The sequence below is a fragment of the Zeugodacus cucurbitae genome, chromosome 4 (genome assembly GCF_028554725.1).
Source record: "Zeugodacus cucurbitae isolate PBARC_wt_2022May chromosome 4, idZeuCucr1.2, whole genome shotgun sequence".
NCBI lineage: Eukaryota > Metazoa > Arthropoda > Insecta > Diptera > Tephritidae > Zeugodacus > Zeugodacus cucurbitae.
In genome coordinates, this window is record NC_071669.1 from 24,841,336 (window position 1) to 24,854,438 (window position 13,103).

Here is a 13,103-nt window from a genome sequence, read left to right on the forward strand (position 1 = left end):
TGAGTGAATATGTGTGTATGAGTGTATGAGTGTGGGAGTGTGCGTGGACTTATGTTCTTTGCTGTCATCTCTTCTGCTTCATGTTTGAGGTCGCCCAATGCACGTTCCGCACATTTTACACCGGTAGTGTAAATGCATTCGCCATTCTCTGGGGATTTCTCAGCTGCGAATTAATAAAACACCGGGCGCCAAGCGTTATGTTGATGCCAGTGCTGATTTAACATGATTATTAAAATTTAAATTCCGTTCAATATCAACGAGGCTAACAAAGAAATACGCGTGTAATTTATCAAAGTAAGACCACATAAAAGGCATCTGTTATAGGCATGTGTGTTGTGTGCATATATAATATATATGCAGATAAGAGTGTTTATCTCACACAGAAATCAATAACTGAAAGTTATCATTTTGTGATACTCAAAGATGACTAATTTTGTTTGTAAAGGGTCTGTTGTAAAGGGTCTTTCTACCGCACAGCGAATTGTAAAAGGTCTGGGCAACTTCCTGCAGAGCAAGGACATTCTCACTTTTTATTCATACAGCGAGAGTAACTGGTATCGAAATTGAACCCCTTAAAACATTTGCGATTAACTCCAGGTGATATACATATAAGGGTAAACGCGTTCTCTCAATCTATAAACACAACAACTAAACTAACCTAATTTGCAAAGGTTCATGAACTAAAAATGCTTCACTCCAAGGACGATCTCTTTAGCCCTTAACAACATACACCCTTTTGCAACATATTATTAGAAAGGCATTGCAGAAGGCATCATATCAATATGTCGTTGTCACAATTCAATCCGTCAGTTATACTGCTACTACTTTGCTTAATCTCTCACCGTTTTATATAGCCAGTTCAAATAACTTCGAAGACCGATAGTCTCCAAACGAGGATGTTGTAGTCTGTTTGGTGAGATTTGACCCTTTCCGTTTATTTTGATCTTTTGGTCGACAATACCACTGTTAATTCTGAAGTGTATTGTGATCAGCTGGAGAAATTGAGTGATGGACTCAAACAGATCTATGATCCTACTATACTATACGTAAATAATACGATCGATATTCGAAGACACATTTTATATATAACTTAAATACTAATTTATTAGCAATTGTATACGAGTATACACAATATATATTTTGGCCCAATCTTTGATTTATATTAAGTCTTTAAAGTGTCCATTGGCTCCATCCATCCATTTTTAATATTTTTATTTTTTTAAACTCTCGTAACAAAGTTGCTAAGAGTCAGAAAAAGTCATAAAACTAAACGAGTTAGATATAGGATTATATATATCAAAATGTTCAGAATAGCGAGACGAGTTGAAATCCGGATGTCTGTCTGTCCGTCCATCCGTGTATCTTTGCAACGGATAACTTGAGTAAAAATTAAGATATCTTGACGAAACGTGGAACACATGTTCCTTGGGACCGTGGGAGGGTTGCTTTTGAAAATGGAATCGGAATCGGACTTATAAAGGTTCATAACTAAGCCATAAATAAAGCTATACAAGTAAAATTTGGTACAAAGGATCGCATTAGGAAGGGACATATTTGGATGTATTTTTTTAAGTGGGACTGACCACGCTACTTAGCGTTTGGTATATATCTCGTGAAATAATAAAGCTATATCAGCAAACTCTCTACAGTTGTTTTATTTAGGTACTTCCATTTACAGTCCGAAAATGGAGGAAATCTGATTATAACCACACCCACCTCCCATACAAGTTTATGTTGAAAATTATTAAAAGTGCGTTAACTCACTAATAAAAAACGTTAGAAACGCTAAAGTTTACAGAAATGGCAGAAATCAGCTGCACTCGGATTAAAAAAAGGAAAATTGGCGTTGCCCAATTATTTAATTATTTAAGAAAAATAAGATAAAATTATATAGTTATTAAAAGAAGTAAATCCCTATATACACATAATATTATAAGACACTATATTCGATCTTTTCTAAACTAAAGTCGTTTAGGTCAAAATATTTCCGAGACAATTATTTTTGGTATGCAATGGAGATTTGAATAACAAGTATTCCCAGAAACAGAAGCTCAAAGTTTTACAAAAGCTGGTTTAGTTAGTCCAACAAAAATGCAGCTTTGTCACTCAAATGTACTTAATTATGCTTTTTCATAAAATTAAGGTAAATATAAAAAAGTGTCATTTAAAAAATGTTTAAGACTTCATCCAACTACTTCATCTACTACTAATCAAAACAGTTCGAAAAACAAACAATATTTTTGTGTGAGAAGCTTTGTCGAGATGTCGAGTGCGTGCTTTCCAAATCCCAAATAATTTCGTTTCATTCAAACAGCAGAATCAGATACATATGTATGTGGGTTGATTTGGAGTGTGGCTATGATTGGCGGCAACAAATCTCATGCAAATGAACTGCGATTGTGCCGACATCAATAAGAAATGGCAATATGCAAAACAACAACAATAACAGCGCTGCTTATGATTGAACACAGCTAGACGGCAATAGTGCGAAACGGCAATGAACCATGCAACTGCAATGGTCGCACCACAAACACACTAACAACAACAATACAGCAATCGCTGGGATCAATCGCCAAAATATGCGAGTGAGTGCGGGAGAGTCTCTTTATAATACACCCACCAAACACACCCACAAATGCGCTTAAGTCTCCGTATGCATGCGTGATTGCGAATTTTGTGTTTATGCGTTTCGGCACAGATTCATGGCAGTGCGAATTTATAGATTTCAACAGATACTTTTTCACACCAGTCACATATGCACTCGCGTTGCGTGTATGTATGTATGTATGAGTGTTGCAATCGGTAACAAACGCCGCTGCGTGCCAATTGCCGTTGTCGTTATTGTGGCAATTTGAATTCTGTGCGCCGCTTGCCGTTGCTCGTTGCACATGCACATTTGTTGCACGCTTGGAAGCCGCCGCTCACGCCTCAGCACTTCAGCGAATGCATTCAATGGCACTTCCGCTGCGAGTTCACACTTCACGGCGTTGCCGTTTCGCTTAACCTTGGAAGTTTTCAATACGTTTTCAAAATTATGCACACAAGCTGCAACGGTATTTGCAGGCATGTATTTAGTAGGTATGCGAGTGTGTTTGAATATTTTTGAAAATGCATACACATATATGAAAGCAAATGACCATATTTCACATTTTTGCTATTTTCAGATTGGAATGCTTTGCAGGTTGTTGTTTCCTCTGGAAATATGGTATAAATAAAATAACAATCAGCTGATGAATCTTACTAACTGCATATGAGCAAACATTTCTAACAGCTGATCGTTTATCTAGTAGCCGGCAGTGCGAAAAGCAAAAACTGGTTTCTAATTATTATCTTAATGCATTAAATTAATTTGGCTGTGTGAAAATTGTATATGACATGAATTATTTACAATTGATATGCACGTTGAATTGACTGAACATATATTTTCAATCGAATGCATCACTGTTACTTGGAATCTATAGTCAGAATTGTACTTAATTGAAGTTTCCAAAAATGTCTAACATCAGTTTTCACTTAGTTAGTCAATATCGTAAAGTTATTTAATATTGACATACAAATATGTAAGATATCGTATATTATTGGTTAAATATTTAACCCTTTATAGCATCATGTTACAGATATGTTACAAACCCTTTTAGAGGGTACAAAACATAGGAAAAATAATATTTCCCATTTTAGTATGATATAGAAGCACTGTCACACTCCGTATTTTTCAATTTTAAAATTCTTTGGTTTTTTATGTATTGGATCACTTATAAAACGGTACTTTCTTTTTGGCTGTGGTAAAGTTAGTGAATGCACGTGCTTGCAATTACCGAAAAGATAAAAATAAGAAAATTTTCAGTGTTTTAATAAAATATTTAGTGGAAAAGTCCAGGTAAGTTCACTATTATGTTTAATTTCTATAAGATAATACGAAAAATGTTCACTAATACAATATATAGTGAAGTTTAGGTTTGTACCATTTCTGTAACATTGAGTAATAAGGTAATAAGCAAGCGATGGCACGTTCGTCTATTTTATCACTTTTTAGACCTTGCAGTGTCTATTGCTTGGCTCTTATACAAAGGAGTTCATAAAGAAAAAAATTAGAGGGCAATCAGTTGTCATCTGCTGATTTTCGTTTAGATGTTGCCACGGTGTTGTGCAAATTGGGTACAAAGTCCCCTATGAAACGAAGAGGAATTGAAGCGGAGAGACAATCTAAAAAGCATAAGGGCCCAGCCCTTCCTCCTATGGCAGTTAGGCAAGATCAAGTTAGACACTTGCCGGTATGGGCAGAAAAACGAATTCGTTGCAAGCGTCCAGGATGTGTTGGAGTATCACAAACGGTATGTGAAAAATGTGTTGTGGCTTTATGCTACAACAAGCAAAACAACTGCATCAAAGAATTTCACACTTTTTAAAAAACATGTAAATATTCACGAAATACAAATATTATTATTTAATGAACTTAGAGATGTTGTTACATAACGTGACATATCTGTCACATACCCTTTTTTGTTGTTTTTCACCCAAATAAAAAAAAAATTGTTTAAACTATAAAACACGTATTTCATTTCTATCCGAAATCTATTAGAAACGATACAGTTTTTCCGTTTTTACTTAGTTGAGTTATAAAGGGTTAAATACAAATTTTATTTGTCAAATTTCAGCTTTTGTTTCAAAATGCTATCTTCATGGGTTTGATTGATGGATTGATTTGGTTGGTAGATAAAAAATTATAAGAAGTCTGGCAATATTTTCTTTAACTTTTTTTTGCTTTAAATTATTCATTAATCATTGTACGTTTTTAGTTATTTTAACCGAACAAAAACTTTAAATTTTTAACACAAATTTCCAAAGAAAAATAAATTAAGCAAAGATTGAAATCAAAATGAAAAGTCAACAAACCGCAGACCATTAAACAGTCGAGAGCAAATGCTGCACAACTACTCGGAAACAAATCAAGAATTGCCACATTTGGTCTGCTCAACGTCGTGCATAAATGTATGTATAGTATATATGAAAAGGTATATTCCATGTCTTCTTGCAACAGCCACCTAAATATATTTTTTGTCAATTTTCTATTTCTTCTACAAATTTACAACTATTTCAAGACAGTGGTCTCGGCTAGGGCAAGTGCCAGCTGGAAGCTGTCAACGCACTGATTTATTATTTATTAACCGAAAACAAGTTGAAAGTTGCAAAAAGCAAACCGAAAAGCTGCGGTAGACGAATAGAGATGGATGGCAAACGTGCAGAGAGTGTCGAGTGTGCGAGAGCAGATGAGCTAGGCGGCGTTTCGCTTGGTTACGAGTACTATACCGAAACAATCAATCAATTATGTAGCATTACTCAAAACAGCAACAAAATTACCAGCACGAAAACAAAAACAATAACAAATTTATTGATTTAAAGTATTTTGAAATGTTCGTTGCGAAATAAACCCAAAGTGGACACACTGACAGCTGTCAATTTGATAAACAAGCCAGTTGTGATAGAGCAGAGTGAAATTGTTGGATGAAAAATTACTCGGACATAAAAAGATTTGATTTGTCTCAAGTTCGGCTGCAGAGATTGCTCCAGCCCGAATAGTTTGTTTGATAATTGAGCAAGGAATTTTGTAAGACGCTCGTTTGTACCCGAAAAGGGTTAACACTAGAGGTTATTTTGAGAAAGGTTACATATACGAAATATGTCACTAACATACCAAGAAACCGACAACGCAACGAGATTTGTATTTGATGAGTAAAAATAGTAACCTTTTGCTGGCATTTGAACCGTTTTAAAATGCATTTGTCACCGAATGAAAAAAGTCAAAATTAATCAAAGATATTTAAGCCCATTTGCTGTCCGTTTGGAATTTTTAATTTATCACTACTTTTGTGTGTGTGTTTGTGCGCACATATAAGCAGTCCTCAGCTTGTGCGCCTAAAAGCACACTTCATGCTCCATTACTCCGTTGTACGGTCCTGTGTGCGTCCGTGTGAAACTGTGTCTAATTGAGCGGTTTTAAATTAAATACTTTTCCTCTCGACTTGGCCGTTAGCGGAGCATTAAGGCAAACATTTACTTAGCAACGTGGCATACCATAAGTAATAATATTCCATTTGCTTAGGTTCAACAATGACCTTTTTTTAAGACTCCTGAAAAGCATAAGTTTCAACTCGGTGATAATATCTGGTATTAAGCGCAGTATTTGTCACATTGGTTGCGTGTTTTAATATAACTAAGAGAGTTGAATTGCTTATAAAGAAACTTGGAGACTTCTTAATTTGAAGCAAAACATCAGTTTATCCCTCCAACCAAAACCAACGAAGATGATGATGTAGTTCGATACATCTTATAGTCAGCTGATATAGTATCCAATATTGGTAAATGATTTACCTTATAACCATCACTTCTATTGCATGTATTAGGGAATAATTAATTCTTGCGGTCAGAGCATCAATAGACCTTCAATACGGTGATCGTCCAGGTATTCGAGAAAACACTTCTCCATAACACTCGTTACTGAGGGAAATACATATATGGAGGAGTTTTTAGAATTAAGGGTCGATTATGTGTCCTAAAGGTCACCAAAACCATGTTGACAAAATGTCCAATATATAAATGTTAAGTTTGAAAATACTAGCAAGGAGGAAGATGATGTTCTATAGGGCTTGGCCAGTATAGAGAGCGGTACGTCAATGGACGAGTTTGAATCCAGAATGAATGGACTTTTCGATGGGGAGCGTGACGTATGCAGCCCGAGCGCTTTTGGAGAAAACGCACGGTGAGCTTCTTCAGATGGGTCGAAGTTGGCAGCGAAGGTAGATAGAGGAGTTTACTGTCGGGAATTTCTTATCAACTCTAGTTTCAAGCTTAACAACTATTGTAGCACTTTTGAAGTGAAAGTCGCTACTATAAAAATAGCAGTGGATTTCCGGAGCACAGCAGCCTTCAGAGAAATGATGATTCACTCTTATAGTAAATCGTTGATACTAGCCTTGAGTTCGTTGATTGTGCGCTCAAGGCTATTGATGGAATGCTTATCTTCACTATCAGTAACAACGAGCTACTTCATGAACAATTAGACTAGTTTGGATACCAGCGGAATGAGCTCGACACGTAGGTCTCACCTACATATAATAGAATGGGAACAAGTAGAAGCACCGCTATCATATTGTCGTATTATATCTCTGGGATGATGGAATGGGATACCTTTGCAAGACCAAGGCAACAAGTTCTCGGATCTCACTTTTTTGAACAACCGCGCAAACTAGTGGATATAGAAGTGAAAAAGCTATGTATATTTATAGTAGCTTCAAGGCACTTTGTCGAATACCAATCTCCAATGAAGGTGTGTAATCTTGGCTTCACAAAGGGCCGTCTCTTATAGTCTTAATTTGGTTCCACCGCTATACAAACTAACCTAAATACAAGGGACTCTAGAGAAATGACGTCCTCGAAATCAAACGTAGCATGATTCAAATTACCGACTACCACTTTGGACAGTTACACAACTAAATAGCATTTTAGAATCATGGATGAATAAAGTCGAGATGACTATTAAAGTACTGAAATGAATCACGAATTAAGAAAATAAATATCCCATATGCTGAAATGATGAGCTCTCTTAAATGCAGTAACAGCAGTTAGTAAAGAAAAGACGGTACTTATCTGATCCCTTTATTTAAATTAACCAACTACCAAAAATTAATTTACTTTAGATTTGATTATATTTTTATGAATATATCTCAAATTTATTAAAACTAATATATTGGCATGGCTCTGTTGTGCCGTCTCCCTATTTGTTGCCACATAAACCATCATACAAACAAACTAAATTATTTTAATCGGACGCTGCTGCAGACAAATGTCATTTACAATAATTCTGCAATCGAAAAAGTTTCTCATTTCATAGCACGTTGCATTCGGCTACTGACCCAATTAAATTTGCATTTCCATTGCTTAATTATCTCGGCGCACGGCACAACTTTCTAATTGCGGCAGACATGAACACAAGCACAAACCTTGAGCTGTCAGTTGAGCGCAGCCTGCAAATAAACAACACACAGACACATCTACGGTACGGAGCTGTGCGCACGGACAGCAAACAACACCTGAGTTGACAGGTAAACACAACAGCCAAGCAATAGAGAGAAAGGAAGAGAGGCACGCCGCCAGCTGCAATTCATTGTTGGCTTATAATTTGCACGAAAAACTTACACACCTCCACTTAGCTCGTCTTGCAGTGATGATTGCTCCGGCAGCATTGGCACTGTGCGAATTAAAAATTACTTAAGTCTCAACAAAATGCCAACACCACTTGTTCATATCGTCCGATTCGGAATGCACACACACACACCCAACTCGTACAGAGTGGCAAATGAAGTGCGAAACAATGAAAAAACTTTTTGCAGCAAGTATTGTAAGAAAATTGTTGTTCTCGTTTTCAGCACCCGAAACTAGACAATGGAAAATGTTCGAGGCCAACACCAATAACAGCAAGCAGATGCACAGTGTCGCTATAAGTTACAATTACTATTTTTCAAAATTTTAATGGATCGAGTTGAAAATGTAAGGATTAAGGCTCTTAATATTTTAGATCTAATTATGAGCAAGCGGTATCATCGGGATTTTTTTCTATGTTCTAAAAAATTATACACCAAGAGTTGTGATTGAAGTGAAAAATAATTATAAGCATTTGGACTTGTGATGTCTAATATTGCGTCTATGTTAAGAAACAAACATGAGAGTTGCATTGCTAAAACATACATCTGTGGAAGATTTCTTTGAGAAACTGCTGACTATTACTAATGGCCGAGTGCCTATCGATCATTTCTTCCGAATTTCTGTATCTTTGTCTAATCGAAAAACGTACTCATCAGTAAACTATTCTCAAGCATCTCTACTAAACACAAAGATATGGTTGAGTGAGCGAGCAATTTTGATGTAGACGACTTGAACTACATAACTCGGAATGAAATCATTCGTACACTTCATTCAATCAAATCTATCGACTGTCTAATAGATGAAGATTACAATTTTTACCTTTCGCTATAGGTCACTTACATTGGGATTTAAGATTAAATCTTCCTCCTTATACAAGTCGTTTAAAACTCGAGTGTCGCGAAAGGCTCTTTCTCTTTGAACATGTCTCCGAGCGGTCAATACATGTATTCATACTGAAAAGTTTGATCAAACAAAATCAGACTAGACGTTCGAGTGTGCACGAAAACTTCTGAATGGTTCAGTTTGCAGTTCATTCCTTTTGTCAGATATTCAGTTTAATTTCCCATTTCGTTCTTCTAGGCAGTTTAGACCATTACTTTTAAATCTTCTAGAAAAAGTTTTGAGTTAAACGAACCATTTCGCCGAATATGTCATGATTTTAATTCTCATTCCAGCTCATTTGATCTATCTGACTTAATCTTAACATCAAAAAAAATATATTTTTTTTAACTCCTTAGAAGTTCATTGAAGTTTTTTTAGATTATACTAATAAAAAATTAACTTAGTAAAATCTAAAATCTGCTGATTTATCCGCTTAGGCGTATCGACGAAACGCGTTGAGCCTATCCTAAACCTGTTGGGGCTCCTAATTTTGATTCTAGCTAGTTCGATCAATTGGTCGAAAGTATGACTATCAAGATATTACGACCTCAGTATAGAGAAAACGAAACAGCCAAAGATAAAATCTGAGAATGAGACTACCGCGCCTTCTTACAGACAACTTTGACAGTTGGCGCGGTCACAGTGTTTTGTCTCCACTTAAAACCGCTTTAATTGCGATGGACCTTACTTTGCAATAAAATGATTTGTCAGCCACACAGCCCTCACAGTGTTCAGTTATCCCGCTATGATCGACCCCTTCTTGGCTATTCATAACTTTTTGTCCAGAGTAAAAAGATAAAAGATAAAAACCGTTTCCCTTTGTATTGAGCAGTTTTAGAGATTCCCAATTTTTGCTCTCTACAAAACACTGTGCTTTAGGTGAGCGACAATGTGAGTTGTGGATCATCAGTGCGAAGGCCAGCGCTGCCTTAGCGGTTGGACAGATTGGTTGTTAGCAGTTGGTGGTCTGTACGCCTGACTCGTCCCTCATCACCGGCAATTGTTGCAGCTGGCGTGCTAATGCCTTGCAACTTTTCGTGCATTTCTGGTGTTGTTCGCCAAAGTGTGGCACAAGTTGCATGCAAACTTTTCACTCATTTTTCAGCAGGCAACCTTTGCACACACATGTACACACAAGGAAGATTTTTATTTAGAACATTAATGCTTATGTTGTTGTTGTTGCACAATTGTCGGTGTTTGTTGTACGTTTTCAGTTCATTACGCTTCTGAGGAATGCAACTGTTTCGTCAGTTTCCAACTTCCGCTGTAGCAACACATGTTGCAACACTTCATACATGCATACATACAGATGTACCGTACATGCTACCGTTTGACGTTGCAGGATCATGTATGAGGTGTGTATGCTGCTGCAAATGCATATGGCGACAGCGCATGAAGAAGTGTCCGCATACTCAGTGTATTTTACAGTTGCAAGTACTGTTTATTTTGCGAAACTTTACGGTGCATTTTTGTTGAGGCAATAGCTCTTTTTTATACGAACACACAAACGCATACACATATACATAGTACATGTGGCAGTGTGACAGTGTGGCAGCTGCGTCCTGATGTGGCCACGTGAATGCTGCCGGCTACTTTTGTGATTATTTTCTTGTTGTTTGCCATTTTGACATTGTTATTATTGTTGTTTTGACTTTTTGTTTAGCTACTCATTTATCTGGACAAATGTTGCTGACATCTGCTTCGTTGCTGCTGTTGCTGCTGCCTTTGTTTACGACTGCCATGCAATGCTATGTCAACACACTTATGTGCATATGTGCGCTCACACGCATCTACATATTTATAACGGTAAATATTTGTATGAAAAAAGAACATAAAATGCAGTTGCTGCCACTTTGGCCACCTGTTCCCTGTTCCAGGGCGTTGCATAAGTTTTATGAAAAATGGTTCGTTGCTAGTTTCGCCCATTTGAAGTCTTTTAGTTGGCGATAACAAATTCCTTGCGTTGCATCTAGTGGAACATTGCAATCATTTTTATAGTCAGCACTTATTTTCATTCACCTTCATCAAATTTTCACATTCTTTTAAGACGTTGTTGACTAAAAGTTTTACATGCATTAAACGCACTTAAAGCGCATACAAAATTTAACAACTTTGATGGCAAAAAATGCATCATAAAAGCAGCTTCTTTTAATTTTTGTTGCTTCTTTTAGTATGAAATATATCTCTATATTTGTAAGAAGTTCGATAAATTGTTTCTTTATTTCATTTTTTTAATAATTAATTATAAACATTTTGACATCTCTTTTGAAGAATTGTACTCGTAATGTAGCATCCCATCTTATTTTCAAAAATTATCTCAACATTTTTCTTACATATTGCTCATACTTCCTGACACACTTATTATAAGACTCTTTGAAAAAAGTAACACAAAAGTTCACCCCGGAGAACAAGACCGACACTAACAGGTTAAGAATAGCAAGACATTCTGAGAAACAAGTTTGTAAAGGCTACGTTCGGGTGCAACCGAACATTTTATACTCTCGCAATTTATAGAAGAAATTTTATTAAGATAACACACAAATTTACCCATAAATTCCACATAAAATTTAATAGAATAACGAAAATCGACATATATAGATATGAGGGCTGAGGTAATTCCTAAAGCGTTTTCATTCATTTTCACCAGCAAGGTGCACTATATCCAAGACTTACTAAATTTTGCTAAGATATCTGACATATTAACCAATACATATATACGGAATAAAGCCCACCGTTTTCGCCCATTTTCATCCGTGTTATCTGGGTGTCAAGATAATATTATATACCGAATTTCATTGCAATCTGTAGAGTAGTTCCTGAGACATGGTTTTTGACTTGTAAGAGTGCAGCTTCTTTCTGCTATTTCTTCTGTAAAATTTAGTGTTTCTGATGTTTTTCGTTAGTGAGTTAACACACTTTTAGTAATTTTCAACCAAACCTTTGTATGGGAGGTGGGCGTGGTTATTATCTGATTTCAACTATTTTCATGGTGTGTGGTGGGGTACGTAAGAGAACCGACAGCAGAAAGTATGGTTCATATAGCTTTATTGGTTTGCGAGATATATACAAAAAACAGATTTGGGGGGCCACGCCCACTCCCTCAGAAAAATTACATACAAATGTGGCCCTTACTAGGACGATCCTTTGTACCAATTTTTACTTTTATAACTTTATTAATGGCTTAGTTATGACACTTTATGTATTTTCGGTTTTCGCCATTTTGTAGGCGTGTCAATAGTCCAATTTTGCCCATTTTCGAAAGCAATCCTCTCACGGTCTCAAGGAATATGTGTTCCAAGTTTCGTCAACATATCTCCATATTTACTCAAGTTATCTGTTGCACGGACAGACAGACATTCGAATTTTGACTCGTCTCGTCACCCTGATCATTTTGATATACATAACCCTATATCTAACTCGTTTAGTTTTATGACTTACAAATAACCGCTATGTGAACAAAACTGTAATACTCTCTTAGCAACTTTTGTTGCCAGAGTATTAAAATGTGTTGCGGTGTCTGCCGAATAACTCAAGGATAAGATGATAAGAAACCCTATATTTCGTGAGAGACCCGTCAAAGTATATATTTTTAATATTATAAATCAGTAGTATTACTTCAAAAAGCCCATTATTCTTTTACATAAGAAATATATGTATGTACATACATATATAATTTTGTATCAACAGAAATATATTTTGTATTTAAAAGCGAAGAATTTTGAAATTTTTTTGTCCAAGTTCCCTAATTTGTCATTGCCATAAACCTTATCTTACCTACCACTACAACTTTGGACAAGTTCAATTAGTTCAATAGATCACGATAGAGCAGACTTTAAGTTTCAAAAGATCCAGAAAATATAGAACACGAAGGATTGTATATCTAATATAATATTACTATATATGTATTCAGCTTACGCTCTTTACGTAAGACCTTTTTGAGTTATTAAAAAAAAAATTACATTTACATCCGCAAAATATCAAAATAGCATAGAAATTGATACCAGATCAATATGCAAATGTTG

The 13,103-nt window shown here is 36.0% G+C and overlaps 1 long non-coding RNA gene across 1 annotated transcript; it reads left to right on the forward strand.

Annotated features, from left to right (window-relative positions):
- The first annotated feature begins 3,388 nt into the window (after nucleotides 1–3,388).
- Nucleotides 3,389–5,867, forward strand: LOC114804410 (uncharacterized). The gene is made up of 4 exons (XR_003752612.2): nucleotides 3,389–3,560; nucleotides 4,656–4,705; nucleotides 4,797–4,989; nucleotides 5,100–5,867. It is a non-coding gene; the product is annotated as an uncharacterized LOC114804410 (long non-coding RNA).
- The last annotated feature ends 7,236 nt before the right edge of the window (nucleotides 5,868–13,103 follow it).